This window comes from Oryctolagus cuniculus, chromosome 1 (assembly GCF_964237555.1).
Source record: "Oryctolagus cuniculus chromosome 1, mOryCun1.1, whole genome shotgun sequence".
In the NCBI taxonomy this organism is placed as follows: Eukaryota; Metazoa; Chordata; class Mammalia; order Lagomorpha; family Leporidae; genus Oryctolagus; species Oryctolagus cuniculus.
Window position 1 is genome coordinate 190591893 of NC_091432.1, and position 17745 is coordinate 190609637.

The window sequence follows — 17745 nt, forward strand, 5'->3', positions numbered from 1 at the left end:
ATCTTTTTTAAAAATAAAAAAGATCACCTAACTTGCCCTCTTTCGATTTTAATTATTTTAATTGTCGTTGATGATAGCCTCTTTTTTATTTTTATTTTTTTATTTTTGACAGGCAGAGTGGATAGTGAGAGAGAGAGAGACAGAGAGAAAGGTCTTCCTTTTGCCATTGGTTCACCCTCCAATGGCCACCGCAGCCGGCGCACTGCGGCCAGCGCGCTGCGGCCGGCGCACCGCGCTGATCTGAAGCCAGGAGCCAGGTGCTTCTCCTGGTCTCCCAGGCGGGTGAAGGGCCCAAGTACTTGGGCCATCCTCCACTGCACTCCCGGGCCATAGCAGAGAGCTGGCCTGGAAGAGGGGCAACTGGGACTAGAACCCGGTGTGCCAGCGCAACAAGGTGGAGGATTAGCCTATTGAGCCACGGCGCTGGCTGGATGATAGCCTCTTAACATTAGAGAACATTCCTAATCAAATGACACAAGCACAAGCACCAGGAAGAAACAGCAGGACTTTAAAAGGACACGAAAGCTTTTTCAGTGTAATAGGGGGTCACAAATTAAATCCAACCTGTGGTTCTTCACTGAGCCTGCCTGGATGCCTGGAGAGAGGATGTCCCCGAAGTCTTAACTGCATGGGAGGACAGGGAAGCAGAGGTGAGGTTCAGAGGTAACTTACCCAAGGGGAAAAAATGGTGGACCAAGCAAAGCCCCGGATCGAAGCCTTGACCCAACCCAAAGGAGGTGCTCCCATGTGTCGCGCTGCTTTTCTCATAGACCAGGGGTGGGAAACAACCAGCCTGAAGGCTGTATTAGGCTCACAACATCACTCAGTCTGGCCCTGCTAAGGCCTAACCAAGGCAGGCAGGACTTGAAATTTAATACATGCACAGCAGGCTAATCTTTAGGTTGCTAATTTTGTATGGCCCCCGAAAGACGCTGTGAATCTCTAAATGGCCCTTGGCAGAAAAAAAGTTTCCCCACCCCATCTTAGAGCCTGTAGTGCATTCTCCTGTGAAACCTGGGAGTTGGAAGAGGTGTAAGTGAAGAGCTGGCAGTGCTTGGGAGCCTCTTTCTGTGGCCTCTGGTTCTAAAGGAGTGCAATACAGCAACGGAGAGAAACCTGCAGCACGTGTGCCCTGCATGGCTGCAACCACTTCACAGTTCCGGATGACGGAGCTCCACCATGGCGAAACTTGGCTGCAGACACAGGTCCGGTTGCAGGTTGCAGGAGCAGCATCTGGTAGAGTGGCCTGCGCATCTGGTGAGACACGAGAGCCAGAGCCGGCTGGAGAAACATGTTTACTGCAGCACGCCCCACACCTGGCACCGGGTGGGCCACATATCAGGCACTTGGGAAAGGAGTAAATGAGACACTTCATTTCTTCAGCAAAGATAGAAATAGCATTTTCTAATGATTCAAAATAAATCTTTCTTTGTTGCCTCATCATAAAACTTTCTCTCTACTGGAGTCTTCCTATAGTGCTAGGATAGCTTTATTTAAAAATTGTATTTATTTGAAGGGAAGAGAGAGGGAGAGAGAGAGATCATTCATTCACAAGTTTACTACCAAAATGGCCACAACACCCAGGTCTGAGCCATGCCAAAGCCAGGAGCCAGGAACTCACTTGGATCTCCCACATGGGTGGCAGGGGCCAGGGACCTGACCATCTTCACTGCCTTCCCAGGCATACTAGCAGTGAGCTGGATTGGAAGTAGAGCAGGGGCTCCCAGGCTAGCTTTACTTTTCTGATGTGATGAACATTCTCCATTGATAACTAGATTGGTAGAATGTAGATACGGTAGATTTGTTACAGGTAAAGTTATGGACCAGTGTTGTGGTGCAGCAGATGAGCCACTGCCTGCAACACCATATCTCATATCTGAGTACTCATTTGAGTCTCTGCTGCCCCGCTTCCAATCCAGTTCCCACTAATGTGCCTGAGAACACATTTTATAAATAAATATATTTAATGTAATTATTTGTTTGAAAATTGATCCTAATTTTCCCTTGTCCTATAATCAGTATCCCTTCTGGAACATATTGCAATATGTTATGGGTTGAGTTGTATCTCTCTGCCAAAGAAATTATTTTTTAATTCATTTTATTTATTATTTTTAAAGACATATTTACTTATTTGAGAGTTACAGAGAGAGAGAAAGAGAGAGAGAGAGAAAGAGAGAGAGAGAGAAAGAGAGAGAGAGAAAGAGAGAGAGAGAGGTCTTCCATCCCCTGGTTCACTCCCTAGATGGCTGGGACAGGCCAAAGCCAGAAGCCAGGAGCTTTTACTGGGTCTTTCATGTGGGTGCAGGGGACCAAGCACTTGGGCCATCTTCCACTGCTTTCCCAGGCCATTAGCAGGAAACTGAATTAGAAGTGGAATGGGCGGGACTCAAACCAGCACACATATCATTGGGATGCTGTTGCCGAAGGCAGAGGTTTAACCTGCTATGCCATAGCACCGGCCCCCAAAGAAAATATTTTTTTTTTGACAGGCAGAGTTAGACAGTGAGAGAGAGAGATAGAGAGAGAAAGGTCTTCCTTCCATTGGTTCACCCCTGAAATGGCCGCTACGGGTGGTGCGCTGCATTGATCCGAAGCCAGGAGCCAGGTACTTCCTCCTGGTATCCCATGCAGGTGCAGGGCCCAAGGACCTGGGCCATCCTCCACTGCCTTCCCGGGCCATAGCAGAGAGCTGGACTGGAAGAGGAGCTACAGGGACAGAACTGGCACCCCAACTGGGACTAGAACCTGGAGTGCTGGCGCCGCAGGTGGAGGATTAGCCGCGCGCCGGCCAAGAAGTTCTTAAAATGAGGTCCGTCTGGAGTAGAATGGGCCCCTAATCCAATATAACTGGTATTCTTATCTAGGAGATGAGGACACAGAGCCACACAGAGAGAACATGGCATGTGAAAATGAAGACCAAGATCCGAGTGATGAAGCAGAAATGAAGGAAGACCAGAGATTGCCAGCAAGTCGCCAGGAGCCCTCAGAGGAAGTCACGTCCCAGATCCTTGATCCAGGACTTCTAACCTCCAGAGCTGTGAGGCAATGTCTGTTGGTTAAGCCATTTAGTTGGTGGCAGTTTGTTATAGCAATCCTTATACCCTAAATGCAATGGATAAACCCTTTTGATTGCTGGAACATATTACAGAGATAAAAATTGAATATCCATTCTGAAGGTCATAATTTGGGGCTGTAGTTAGCCCTTCTACAAATGTAGATGTTCTATTGCACAACATAATTTAATTTTTTTTAAAAAAAAAGTATAGGAATAGTTGCTTGGCTTAGCAGTTAGGATGCCAGTTGAGATACCTGCATCCTATATTGGAGTATTAGGTTTTAAGTTCTAACTCTGCTCCCAATTCCAGCTTTCAGCTGATGTACAGCATGGGAGGCAACAGGTGATGGCTCAAGTAGTTGGGTCTCTGCCACTTATGTAGGAGACATGTTTTGAGTTCCAAGCTCCTGGATTCAGCCTGGTCCAGCCCTGGCCATTGCAGGCATTTGCAGAGTAAGCTAGCAAATGGGAGTTCTGTCTATCTGCCTCTCAAATAAGAAATTAACTAAAAATAAAAAAGTTCAGTGTACATTTTCTATATATTGAAGCACATTTTAAGTATTTAAAGGCCCTAAAAATCCATTGCTCATTCATTCTAAGAATGTCATTAGATGTATGAGGGGTCTTCAAAAAGTTCAAGGAAAATGGAATTAAAAGATAAGCTTATTTTGGTACAAATTTCTTTAAATCTATGCATAATTTTGGGCCAGCGTTATGGTGCAACAGGTGAAACAACCACATGCAACACCAGTATTCCGTATCAGAACTATGGTTCAAGTCCCAGCTGCTCTGTTTCCCATCCAACTCCCTCTATTGGACCTGGGAAGGCAGTGGAAGATGGCCCAAGTGCTTGGGCCCCTGCACCCAAGTGAGAGATCAGAATGGAGTTCCAGGCTCCTGGTTTCAGTCTGGCCCAACCCCAGTGATTGCAGCCATTGGGGAAGTGAAGCAGATGGAAGATCTCTTTTTTTTTTTTTTTTTTTTTTTTTTTGACAGGCAGAGTGGACAGTGAGAGAGAGAGAAAGGTCTTCCTTTTGCCATTGGTTCACCCTCCAATGGCTGCCACGGCCGGTGCACTGCAGCCAGCGCATCACGCTGATCCAAAGGCAGGAGCCAGGTACTTATCCTGGTTTCCCATGGGGTACAGGGCCCAAGTACTTGGGCCATCCTCCATTGCACTCCCTGGCCACAGCAGAGGGCTGGACAGGAAGAGGAGCGACCGGGACAGAATCCAGCGCCCTGACCGGGACTAGAACCCGGTGTGCCGGTGCCGCTAGGTGGAGAATTAGTCTATTGAGCCGTGGCACCGGCCCCCTCTCTATCTCTTTATCTCTCTCTATCTCTTTATCTCTCTCTGTGTGTGTCTTTCAAATAAGTAAGTAAATCTTAAAAGAGAAATCTATGTGTAATTTTTTTCACAAAATAAATTTTCCATGAACTTCCTGAAGACCCCTCATACTTTGTACTGCATCACTTTACTTCCTGTGATCTTGAATGTTTCTTGACCACATCTGGATTACAAACCCCTCTGCCACTTCTGCGTCTTCTCTCACATGGGCCTAGAGTAGGAGGGCGGATACTTGGGTCTTAGCTCCATTACTTCCTACTTGTGTGATCACAAGGAAGTCATCTATTCTCTGATTCTGAATTTGCTCATCTGTAAATAAGGAAATTAAATTTCATAGCAAGTAAATAATTAAAAGTCACTTATTGGGTTGAATTTATTTGCCTCCTGTATTTCCTGTATATATATTTTCTTCACATTAGAGGTGGTGAGATTCATATACTCATTTTTTAAAGAGGCATAACACACCAGTACTTGACTGGGTTGGTCAATACAAGTAGACATAGTTAAGAAGTTGAATACAGTTAAGAATATAGTTAAGAATACAGTTAAGAAGTTGAAGACATAAAAATGTTCAGAAATGAGACAATGTTATAAAATACACCAAATATAGTTTCTTTTTTTAATTTATTTGACAGAGTTAGAAAGTGAGAGAGACAGAGAGAAAGGTCTTCCTTCCGTTGGTTCACCTCCCAAATGGCCGCTATGGCCAGAGTCACGCTGATCCAAAGCCAAGAGCCAGGTGCTTCTTCCTGGTCTCCCATGCGGGTGCAGGGCCCAAGCACTTGGGCCATCCTCCACTGCACTCCCGGGCCACAGCAGAGAGCTGGACTGGAAGAGGAGCAACCGGGACTAGAACCTGGCGCCTATATGGGATGCCAGTGCCGCAGGCAGAGGATTAACCAAGTGAGACAGGGTAACAGCCCACCAAATATATTTTCAAAAGATGTTGATTGAGATAACCCGAGCTTCAAGGAAATCTATTAACTGCAGATAAATTCCACAAGGTATAAGTTAACTGTACAGTCCATGAACATAAACCCCAAACATTGCTTCACATATTAATGTAAAGGGCCAGTGTCTTGACTCGGGGGTTTACGCTGCTAACTGTGATGCTGGCCTCTCTTGTGACCTCTGATTAGAATCCTAGCTGCTCCACTTGCAACCCAGCTCCATGATACCGTGCCTGGGAAAGCACCAGAAGATGGCCCAAGTGCCTGGGACCCTGCACCCACTTGGGAGACCCGGATGGGGTTCCAGTTTTCTGGCTTCAGCCTGGCCCAGCCCTGGATATAGCAGCCATTTGAGGAGCGAACCTGAGGATGGAAGGTCTCTCCCTCTCTGAGTCTCTCCCTCTTTCTCTGTAATTTTGCCTTTCAAATAAATAAAAATGCAATTTGAATATTTTTCTTAAATCAGAATATAAGTTTACATACTCTATAAAACAAATCGTTAGCTATATCATGGTCATTATGTGAAACCAACAACAATGAGTTCCAGTTCATCAAGATGGACAGGGAACTGAGCTTCTCTTTAACTATCTCAGCTACTCAGAAGTTACCATAGCACACAGGGCTCTTAGTTTTCGAAGAACCTTTAACTAGGGGCGAGCACTATGGTGCTGCTGCTTGTGATGCTGGTGTTCCCTATCAGAGCTGGTCTGAGTACTGGCTACTGTGTTTCCATTCCAGCTTCCTGCTAATGCATCCTGGGAGGCGAGAGATGGTGGTGCAATACTTGGGCTCTGCCACCCATGTGAGAAATCCTGATGGAGTTCCAGGCTCCTGGCTCCTGTCTGGCTGTTGTGGGCATCTGGGGGAGTGAACCAGAAGATCGAAGATTCTCTTCCTCCCTTCCTCCCTTCCTCCCTCCCTCTATGTCACTCTGCATTTCAAGTAGATATAAAGAAATTTTTTAAATGTGTTAAGTAAAATACAAAGACGTTCTTTTGAACAGGATAGAGTCTCTTCCATCTATTGGACTGTCAATTTATGGTGGTCTCTGAGTTAAGTGAACTTTATTATCAATGTATGCTTTCGTGTATTATTTTGGGCATCTGACCTTTTTGTTAGTTTAACGTCTAGATAAGTTAAAGAACTGAAGTAAGTTTGTTTTATTAACATGAGCATTTATATAATACAAGATAAATACTTGCTGATGTCAAACAGGTTTAAGATCAGATCTTTTATTCATAACTTAATAGGAAAGGACAGGGAAAACTAAAAGAAAAGATTACAGAATCCAGACATACATTAAGTCATATCAATAGGTGCTATTTAAAAACTGCCACCAAACCTAAGTTACAAGGTTACTAATGCTATCCAAAGATTCGGGGTAACTAGGTGGGTACATTAGGATAGAGGGCCAGAACATTTGAGTTTACTAAGAAAAAAGTGAAAAAATGATTTTCAGTGAAGTCTGGAAGTTTTAACATTTCACAGCTGGGCATTGTGATAAGGAGGTCCAAGGGCATAGCTTACATTGCTGGATTGGGTTAGAAGGAACAGATGCTGGCACTGGGAACGTCCAGTAAACTGAGACCAACCTGCTGTATAGAACCAAGATTCCATTGCATAGGTGCCCCTTTTGCCCCTCTCTGGTTCTGACACCCTGTGCCAGGCTTCCCTTCCCTGAGGGTGACCTCTGCTCGCCATTGGCCTCTGCCACCTCATTCTAGTCCTACACAGTTGCCCTCCTCATCAAATTTTTTGTTCTAGTTCTTTTATGGTTTAATTTCTTTTATATTTAAATCCATGGTCATTGATTGATAAACCTTCTGTAAAGGACCAGATTATAAAATTTAGGTGCATTTATGAAACCTTGCACCCGAGGGATCTACTTGGTGCACTAAGGAAAGAAAATGAAATTGAGGACATAAGGATTGGAGAGAAAGAAACAAAGCTGTCATTATTGACAAGTGGAATGATAATCTCCTCACAAAGTTTGAGAGTCCACCGGGTTTTAGAACTAAAAAGAAAATTCATCCTAGGCATTAAGGGACTGACGGCTTCCAGTCCCGGCTCCTGGAATTCTAGCTCTTGGAACTGTGAGCTTCTACATAAAAGGTCCTTTGTTGGAGACCTCCATGGAGAACATGGAGAAGCAGAGGCATCCAGCTGGGCCCAGACTTCTCACCATTCCTGTCAAAGCAGCAGGAGGGTGAGTGACAGGACCTTGGCATGTGGATAAGCCACCAGCTGAACTCCACGAGGTGACCTCAAGAATATGGGGTAGAAGGATTGCTACTCTGAGCCCTGCTTCAATTTATGATCCACAAGATCAAAGGATATGATAGAACGGGTGCTGTCACTCAGTTTCGGCATACTTTCTCTGAAACAGTGAATAGCTGGAACACTTTGGAATTGTAATTCAAAGAGGTCATCTTGTAAGTACAGCCTTCTTTCCCAGAATCCTTCTACTTTGCTACTTGCACCATCCTTTTTCTTTGACGCTGTGGCAATTGCACATTTCCTCGCCTCTTCTCTGACTCCCATTCAGCAGCCCCTCTTCTCTTTACTTCTACGGCCAGCTCAGACTTAACACATGTTATCCCAATTGCGAATCCCTTATCTAGTCCACTTAGATGGAAATGTGGACTCAATATTGCTGGTACATTGTCCCTGCTGCTGCCTGCCTGCCTGCCTTTCCTCCTGAGGCCACCCAGTGTGGGAGGCAGGCGAGGGAGGACCCTTAGCCAAAGAGGGGACTTAGTGTTCCAATTTCTCAGTATCCTACTCAGGGATGGGCAAAAGAGAGAGAGAAAGGGGGTGTCAGAAGCCTTAATAATCTTCAAAGCTTCAAGAGGAAAACAATCATTTCTGGTCTCAGAGGAGTGGCCGCAGTTCTCTCAGGTCACCTGGAGAGCAGTGGCAATAGCGTAGCACACGTGTCCTGTTTTGCAAATCTCTGGAGGGCTCCCTGCCCTCCCTCCGACAAGGCTGGCTGGCTGGCTCATCTGTCTACAGTCCAGGCCAGCAGGGGCTGGGAAGTGACAGCATGTTGTGTGCATCAGGTAAAAAGGGCCAGGCTGCTCAAGGAGATGATGTACTTCTAGGCATTCAGGACTGCCTAGGGGAACAACAACAACAAACCAACCAACAAACACATCAACTTTCCAGACCTTACACAGCACACACCTGTGTTCCAGCCAAGTCGCATCAACCAATGTTCTAAGGTGTAGGAGACTTAGGGACGCCTAAAGAACAGTCCTTTTGAGGTGTTTTTTTTTTTTTTTTTTTTTTTTTTTTTCTTGACAGGCAGAGTGGATAGTGAGAGAGACAGAGAGAAAGGTCTTCCTTTTGCCGTTGGTTCACCCTCCAATGGCCACCACGGCTGGCACACTGCGGCCAGCACACCGCACTGATCCGAAGGCAGGAGCCAGGTGCTTCTCCTGGTCTCCCATGGGGTGCAGGGCCCAAGCACTTGGGCCATCCTCCACTGCACTCCCTGGCCACAGCAGAGGGCTGGCCTGGAAGAGGGGCAACCGGGAGAGAATCCGGCGCCCCGACCGGGACTAGAACCCGGTGTGCCGGCGCCGCTAGGTGGAGCAATAGCCTATTGAGCCACGGCGCCGGCCCCTTTTGAGTTCTACTCTACTCTTTTGGTGTTGAAGGTTCCTTTCTTCCATGGAATAAATGTAATGATAGATGGTAATATCTGTAAAGCACTACTTGTTGTTTAATTTTCCACTTTCCAGCCCATAAAATCCAAAAATCTGGGGGAAAGGCTGTTGGCCATTCTTGATAACCTATGAGAAGTCTGATGTGAGGTCACATTAGGAAGAGTTAAGGTCATTCAGTGTGTTGGGGTGGAGGGGTGGGGATGCCACTGGCCTTGAAGGATTCTGAGGGGGTTAGGGAGAGGTGAGCACATACATTAGGAACAGGCTTTAGAATGAGATGTGTGGTCCATTTTGTGGAAGTGGATGGTGAGAACAATTCTGGCAGATGGGGAGAGTTGCCAGGGAGACTGGTAGAGTAATGGGCACCAGGGAAAGGAGAACTTGAATAAATACAGAAGCCATAAAATGGAGAAAAGGGGCCTCTTTGGCTTTGAGGCTAATTTCCTAAGACTGTGGCTGAATCTTACTCCTGAATCCCTGGAGCTTACCAGTTACCTTGTGTTACCATAATCTCATTTAAAGGACAATCTTTCTAAGAATGTAGAGAGAAGAAAAGAGTGCAATTTATTTTACACATTTTCTAAATTAAAATTGGCTTTTTCTTCTTCTGTCAGTCAGACTTGTCTTTTGGCAATAATTGCTTCTCTGTTCTATACTCACTAATGGGCTGTATTTGAAGTCTAATTATTTTCATGTCTTCTGTGTGTCCATAGAGTCCCCAATTTGACCCTCCCACAAATCATGTCTTAGGAATTACCTGACATGACTGGTACAAGAAGGGATGTTGGGGGTTGTGGGAATTAGCTACTCCTTGTGACACCAGCGGCCCATATGGGAGTGCTGGTTTGAGTCCCAGCTGCTCCACTTCCCATCCAACTCCCTGCTAATGTGCCTGGAAAAGCATTGGAAGTTGGCTCAGGTGCTTGGGTCTCTGCCACCCACATGGAAGACCCATATAGAGTTCCTGGTTCCGCTTCAGCAGGGCCCAGACCCAACCAGTGCAGTCATCTGGGGAGGGAACCAGCTGATGGAAGATCTCTTTCCCTTTCTGTCTTTCCCTCTAATGAATAGAGCGGCTCCCAGAGGTGGTACAGATAAAGTCTAGCATGATGGTTCTCAAAGTTAAGGGCACATAAGAATCATTTCAAATGTTTGATTAAGTGCAAGTTTCTGGCTCCCACTCTCAGGGATTCTGATTTAGTGGTTATTGGGCAAGCTTCAGCAACCTCCCTCGTTAGTTAGCACCTCTGATTCTAAGACAGGCAGTCAACTCTCTCACTATATCTTGAAAAAAACTCCTGCAATTACAATGGTGAATATGTGGAATTGGACAGTGTGTAAACAGATATCCCTAAAAGCCAAGAGTCATTGTTGGGGCTCTTCTATACAAGGAGATCCAGGAATCTGGGGCCAGCGAAAGGTGAAGCAGATAAAGCCCCTGCCTGCAACACTGGCATTCCATATTAGCACCAGTTCAAGACCCAGCTGCTCCACTTCCAATCTAGCTCCCTATTATTGGCCTGGGAAAAGCAGAAGATGGCCCAAGTGCTTGGGCCCCTGTTACTCACATGGGAGACCCAGAAGAAGCTCCTGGCTCCCAGCTTTGGCCTGGCCCAGCTCCAGCTATTGTAGCCATCTAGGGAGTGAACCAGGAGATAGAATAACACTCTCTCTCTCTCTCTCTCTCTCTCTCTGTATGTGTGTGTTTCTGTCTCTCCCTCTAACTTTCAAATAAACAAATACATTTTAACAAAAAAGAGGGTAAGATTCAACATTCGCCGGCACCACGGCTCAATAGGCTAATCCTCCACCTAGTGGTGCCGGCACACCGGGTTCTAGTCCTGGTCGGGGCACCGGATTCTTTCCCGGTTGCCCCTCTTCCAGGCCAGCTCTCTGCTGTGGCCCGGGAAGGCAGTGGAGGATGGCCCAGGTGCTTGGGCCCTGCACCCCATGGGAGACCAGGAGAAGCACCTGGCTCCTGCCTTCGGATCAGCGCGGTGTGCTGGCCGCAGTGCGCCAGCCGTGGCGGCCATTGAAGGGTGAACCAACGGCAAAAGGAAGACCTTTATCTCTGTCTCTCTCTCTCACTATCCACTCTGCCTGTCAAAAAAAAAAAAAAAAAAAAAAGATTCAACATTCATGATTTTACCAAAATCTCATGAAGATAATATTCCCAAAGTATGTTCCATCAGACTATAGCAACAGAATGAGCTACAAAATAAAAAAAATGCCCCGACAACCAACTGGATTATTTCATGTCCCCCCCCCCCCTTTTAAACAGTCATGGAACAGGTTGGCCTAAAGGCTCTAAGAGTAGCCCACTAAGAAACTTTCCTAGAACAGGTCTTCAAAGAAGGAAGTACCTTTCTCTGAAGGGAGGAGAGAACCTCCACTTTGACTATGACCTTGTCTAAACAAGATAAGAGTCGGAGAACTCAAGGGGCTTCCATAGCCTTGGAAACTCATGACTGGTGTATAGGGAGATTACTGATGCCATAAACAGGAGTGTCAATTTGTAAAGTCAACAACAGGAGTCACTGTGCACTTACTCCTCATGTAGGATCTCTGTCCTTAATGTGCTGTACATTGAGACTTAATGCTATAATGAGTACTCAAACAGTATATTTCACTTTGTGTTTATATGGGGGTGCAAACTGTTGAAATCTTTACTTAATGTATACTAAACTGATCTTCTGTAAAAAAAAAAAAGAAACTATCAACTCCCAACTTGACTCTCACTGGGATTAAACATGACAATAGGTCTGATCTGATTTCATCATCTTTTAAAAAAATCATCTATTATTTTTCACTTTATGTTTCTGTGTGGGAGCAAACTGTTGAAATCTTTACTTAATGTATGCTAAACTGATCTTCTGTATATAAAGAGAATCGAAAATGTATCCTCATGTGAATGGAAGGGGAGAGGGAGTGGGAAAGGGGAGGGTTGTGGGTGGGAGGGACGTTATGGGGGGGAAGATATTGTAATCCATAAGCTGTACTTTGGAAATTTATATTCATTAAATAAAAGTTAAAAAAAAAAGAAACTTTCCTAATGTTTTGACTCATTACTTCTCAAATATACCTGACCGTGGAACCTATGAAATCTCTGCAGTGATATGTTCAGGTAGAAAACTAAGAGCTTATTAGCAATGCTCAGAGGAGGACTGTAGATGCTTAATGAATTAGGTTGGATTTCTCTACATGTTTTCCAGCCTCATGTACAAGAAAGCATTTACTGGCTCTCCTTGGTATATGCTAGTGTTCCGTGGCAGACAACAGTGTGGCCAAGAATGAGACCGCCTTGTGGGACAGCTGGGTGATGTGAACCCTCTGACTGTGACCAAACGGTGAGCGCTCTCCTGGCTGCTGACTCGCAGAAGCTGAGCTTCCCTAGTTAACCGGCTTTCTTTTGCCTTCACAAAGGCCTGGCTACAACATCTGCAGCAGGAGCAACAAACTCCCAGGTTCCTGTCCTTTGACAATCTTCCCTTCCAGTGATATTTTCCACCAGATTCGCCCTTTCTGGGCTGTGAAGCTGGTATTCATTTCACCTTGGAGCTTCCCCATCACTGCTTCCCAATGTCCCTTTGGGTGGTGGAGTAACTAATTTCATGTTTCCCATGAAGAAAGGACTTTGTCACCAGATGAGCAAATGAACAATATAAAAGGAGCAATGCTTTCTAAAAATACATAAAGTGTACCTATGTGTATGTATATGTGTGCACGGGGGGAGGTGGGGGATAATAATACAGTGATAAGGACAGGGGCTCTGGAGGCAGACTGCCTGAATTCAAATCCCACTAACTTTGACCTTGCATAAGACTCTTACTCCTAAACCTCAATTGTCCCAGTGTAAGACAGGAACAGCAACAACAGTTGCTGCCTTACAGGGTCATAGGGAGGATTAACTCAGATCATCTAAGGCAAATGATGGCAGGATGCCTGGCTCTTGGTGAGGCTGGGGACTTCACCTGGGTGAGCGCAGCACTGCTCCCTGCCGGAAGTCGGCACTCAGTCTTCCCATCTGCGATAGACCTCTGAGCTCACCAATGCCTCCCTCAATGACAGACTGTAACACCGGGACAGAAGCCTACACGCCAAGTACCAAGCACAGGGATGGCTAACCCTCCAGTCGATGCACCCCTGGCTTTGTGTTTTCTAACTAACTTTCCCAGTCCCCTGTAAGGCAATCAGCACAGCCGGCTGCTCTGTGGCTGGTCCTTTCTAACACAACAAGCCAGGACTCTATAAACAGCAGTTCAAAAACTGCCTCACTTCTCTTCCTTTTTGCAGCAGAGTAAGGGCCTGTGTGTCTCCCTGTCATGTTTTTCTGTCCAAATCACACAGGTATTACTTAGGATACAGAATGCAAATTTTCCAGTTAAATATCATGAGGCCGGGGCAGCACACACTTTCTTCTGAGTGCAGATGACACAGCAATAATTGGCTATGGCTCTTAGGAACTTGCTGGATTTGCAACTTTAAACTTTTTATTTCAAACCTAGAAGCTCACAGGAGTTTGCTGAATTCACTGTCTGATAATGCCTGCTAGTACTTAATACTAATGCTACATCTTATGTTGTCTGTACAACCTCAGGAAGTTCACCCTAGGTTGGAAATGTTCTACAAATTGTTCATGAAATGGGGCTTGCTTTTTGAATGACCTGTCTTTAACTTCCATGGTTCAATAGTTGCTGAACCTAATGATTTAATATTAAAAGAAAAAATTTCATGGGTGTGGGCATTATGGCACCAGGGGTTAAGCTACCACTTGGGATGCCTTCATCCCATATTGAAATATTGATTTGAGACTCAGCTTTTGATTTTGAATGTGGATTCCTGCTAATGCATCCGGAGAGGCAGCAGATGGTGGATCAAGTACTTGGGTCCCTGCTACCCACATGGGAGAACTGGGTGGAGTTCAGGTCCATGGCTTCAGCCTGGTCCTGCTCTGGCTATTGCAGGCACTTGGGGAGTGAAGAACTTTTTTTTTTTTAAATATACTCTATTTCTCAGCCCTTGAGGAATGTTGCCTCCTGCTACGTTCTGTGGTTGAGTAATTTTGTGGACAATATCCAAGGAGCCTTAGGAATGGGGAAGTATAGGACATTCATTTCACCACAGCATATTGATTTCATCCAGCCTTGAAAGAGGCTTGCATTCCAATCTGACATAGGAAAGCTCTCCCATTTGAACGAGGAGCCACAGAATGTTTATGGTCTGCATAACACTCATGGCCTCAAAGGAAGCTGCACGAGTCAGGTGAATTGAATAGATGCTTTTAACGTGTAATATGATTTCTGTTCATTTCTAAATTTAGTTAATGGGAAATGCACACTGATATACTTTAATAGACATTGCTCTGGCCGCTCAGCAGTGTATTTCTAATTGTTCATATACCCAATATGCATGTTTCATATTATGGCTAAAGAATTAATGCTAATTCATTTCTTTACTAAGAAGGAAAATGAGCAAAAATTAACTGTAGTAGTTCTGCAGACTACTGATAATCATTTATAATATGATCTGCTCCGGATGTTTCTGTTTATTAATTCTGAAAAGTCTGCTTGTATTCCTGTAAGTAATACATTTCCATTTCACAACAGGGAACAACACATAGAAGTGACTATGTACACTTGTCTTCTGTTTCTTGTGTTTGGCCCACTCTCACTTGACCTCTGCCTTTACTCTATACCAATGAACACACTCACTCACTCACTCCATGGACAGGTCATTCTGATGTCCTTGGTGTCCCTCTGTAAGATTCTCCTGTCCATCTCATGTATGACTCAGGTCCCCTTTGTCATCTTGAATGCAAATCTTGTGAAAAGAAAAATACAGTGTGATCTCATCATGAACTCAGTATAGGATCACTAAAGCAACCAAATAACCAGGGAAGAAACTGAAAACAGAATTATCCATGGAGAGAGGGACAATCCAGACATTTACCCAGAACCAAATAGGCAAAGACATCAACTCTCACATTTGTGTGGGCTCTGGGACACATATGTGTGGTATTAAATCCCACTTCTTCCCTTTGTAGCTTGGACAAGTTAACTCGTACCTTTGACTATTAGGTGGAGCTATAAACATGTATAACCAACCTCATAGGGTTGCAGTTAGCACTGAGTGAGATTGCCCACATACAGTGCATGTAGTTTATAGTAAGCACTCAATAACAGTTAGTTGAAATATAAGCCTTTAGAACTAGCATCAGCAAACTGATATTACCATTTATGCACTGCTTTTTTTTTTTTTTTTTTTTTTTTTTTTTTTTTTTTTTTGACAGGCAGAGTGGACAGTGAGAGAGAGAGACAGAGAGAAAGGTCTTCCTTTGCCGTTGGTTCACCCTCCAATGGCCGCCGCGGCCGGCGCGCTGCGGCCGGCGCACCGCGCTGATCCGATGGCAGGAGCCAGGAGCCGGGTGCTTTTCCTGGTCTCCCATGGGGTGCAGGGCCCAAGCACCTGGGCCATCCTCCACTGCACTCCCTGGCCACAGCAGAGAGCTGGCCTGGAAGAGGGGCAACCGGGACAGAATCCGGCGCCCCGACCGGGACTAGAACCCAGTGTGCCGGCGCCGCTAGGCGGAGGATTAGCCTAGTGAGCCACGGCGCCGGCTATGCACTGCTTTTAAAGCACGTATCTGCAATGTGAATTCATTTGACCATCAAGTGTCTGCTGAGCACCTATTGTGTGCCATACACTGTGTTCCAGGTGCCTGCTACAAAAAGACAAAATATCTACATAAATTTCCTGATATATTCTAGCAGGGACGGTGGTGAGGTGGTGGAAAAAGAAAACTAGAGGCGAGATAGGGGGAGCTTCATGAGTTCTGGCGGGCAGGTGTGATCAGCAGAGGCCTCACTGAGGCGGCGACATCCCAGAAGACTTAAAGAGGAGTTAGACGTGTGGTTATCTGGGAGGAGAGCATCTATGGACGAGGAGGGGCCAGTGGGTGTGCCCATCACATCTGAGGTCAGCAAGGAGGCGAGACAGGCTCGAGTAGACGGAGAAAGGAGAGAGTAGCAGGAGCTAAAGCTGAAACAATTTTATTTGTGAGGCAAACAGCACACGCTGCTGGTCCACTCCCCACGTGGGAGCCAGGCCGTCAATCTGGATCTGCCTGGTGAGTGGAAGGATCCAACCACTGGAGCTATCACCGCTGCTTGCAAGGGTTTGCATTAGGAGGAATTTGGAATTGGTTGCAGAACTGGAACTTGAAGTCAGGCACTCCCATATGGGATACAGGTATCCCAATAGGTGGCCTAACTGGTAGTCCAAACACTGACCTCCTATTGTGGACTTTTTAGTAGAGGAGATGATGTTATCCATACACAGGGCTGGGTAGCCCATTTTTCCAGCCATTGTTAACTTCTCCCACTAGAAGAAGTTAACACTTCATCCACCTCATCACTGACTCAACATTCTAAGCTTCTTTACCCAGGATTTGCCTTCACATGGAATCATATGGGCCAAATATCCATGTTGTACATTTATGTGATTCTACTTCTCACTCTAACAGCCCTAATTGAGGTAATTAACCTTTAGATTAATAAATCCGAATCTGTGAATTTGCTAATTGTTTCTTCCTCTTGTGAATATCAACCAGCATTCAGTTCTTAGCAATTCAAAAATATACATTGTGGAGGCACACATAAGCATAGTCATGAGAAAAAGCCATCCGTATTTGTTTCTAAGTTAATAAACACAGCATTTTTTGAGATTGGGGTGGACATTGTGGCAAAGCAGGTCAAACTGCCTCTGGGGACATCTGCATGCCATACTGGAGTGCCTGGGATCAAGTTCAGCCTCTACTTCCAATCCAGCTTTCTGCTAATTTGTCTGAGATGCAGTGGATGATGGCCCAGGTACTTGGGGTCCTGCCACCAACATGGAAGACTTGGATAGGCTCTGGCTCCTGGCTTTGGCCTGATTTAGCTGTGGCTGTTGCGAGCACTTGGGGAGTGAAACAGCAAGTAGAAGATCAATGTCTGTATGTCTTTCTCTCTCATTCTACCTTTCAAATAAACAGAGAGAAAGAGAGAGAGAGAGACTTAGACTCTTATCCCATGCTGATTTGCTAACTTATGAAGTCATGTCTCAATCACAATTCTCTCTGGAGCAGATTTTCAACTTTATCTAGTTATGTAGTAATGTAATTATAAATAAAATCAAAGTTCAATTAGATTGACTTTGGCTTCCTCATTTAGTTTTTAATCTGTAAGTGACTGGGAATTTTTACTTGGGTTTTGTTTTCATGAAAACTCAATTAGATGATTAGTACTTCATTAAGACAACAAGAAGTTTTAAAGTAGCCTGTTCCCTTAAAATCTATTTAAGAACAAAAGAGAATTAAAACCAGATAAGCTGTGTAATTGTAGTAAATGACACCACATTGCTTCACAATGACCCTGATTTATCATTTTAGACATTGTAGCTGATAAGTTCACTTGGAAATAGAGCTGCAGACAAAGAAGTTAGGATAATGAAAACACTGCACAGATTTAATGATTGCCTTAGTTTCCATCAAGGAAGTAAGTGTCTTACAGTACAAAGTTTTGTTGTTGGGTAGGAAGACTGAAGGCATCTGGCTTGAATTCATTGATTCTAAGCTGTTTTTCATCTATCATCATTAATACAAGGCTGGTTACTAGAGAAAATACAAGAATAAAGCAGATATTCTCTATAAAGGATAAATTAGCAAATACAGTGGTCTCCTGAGTG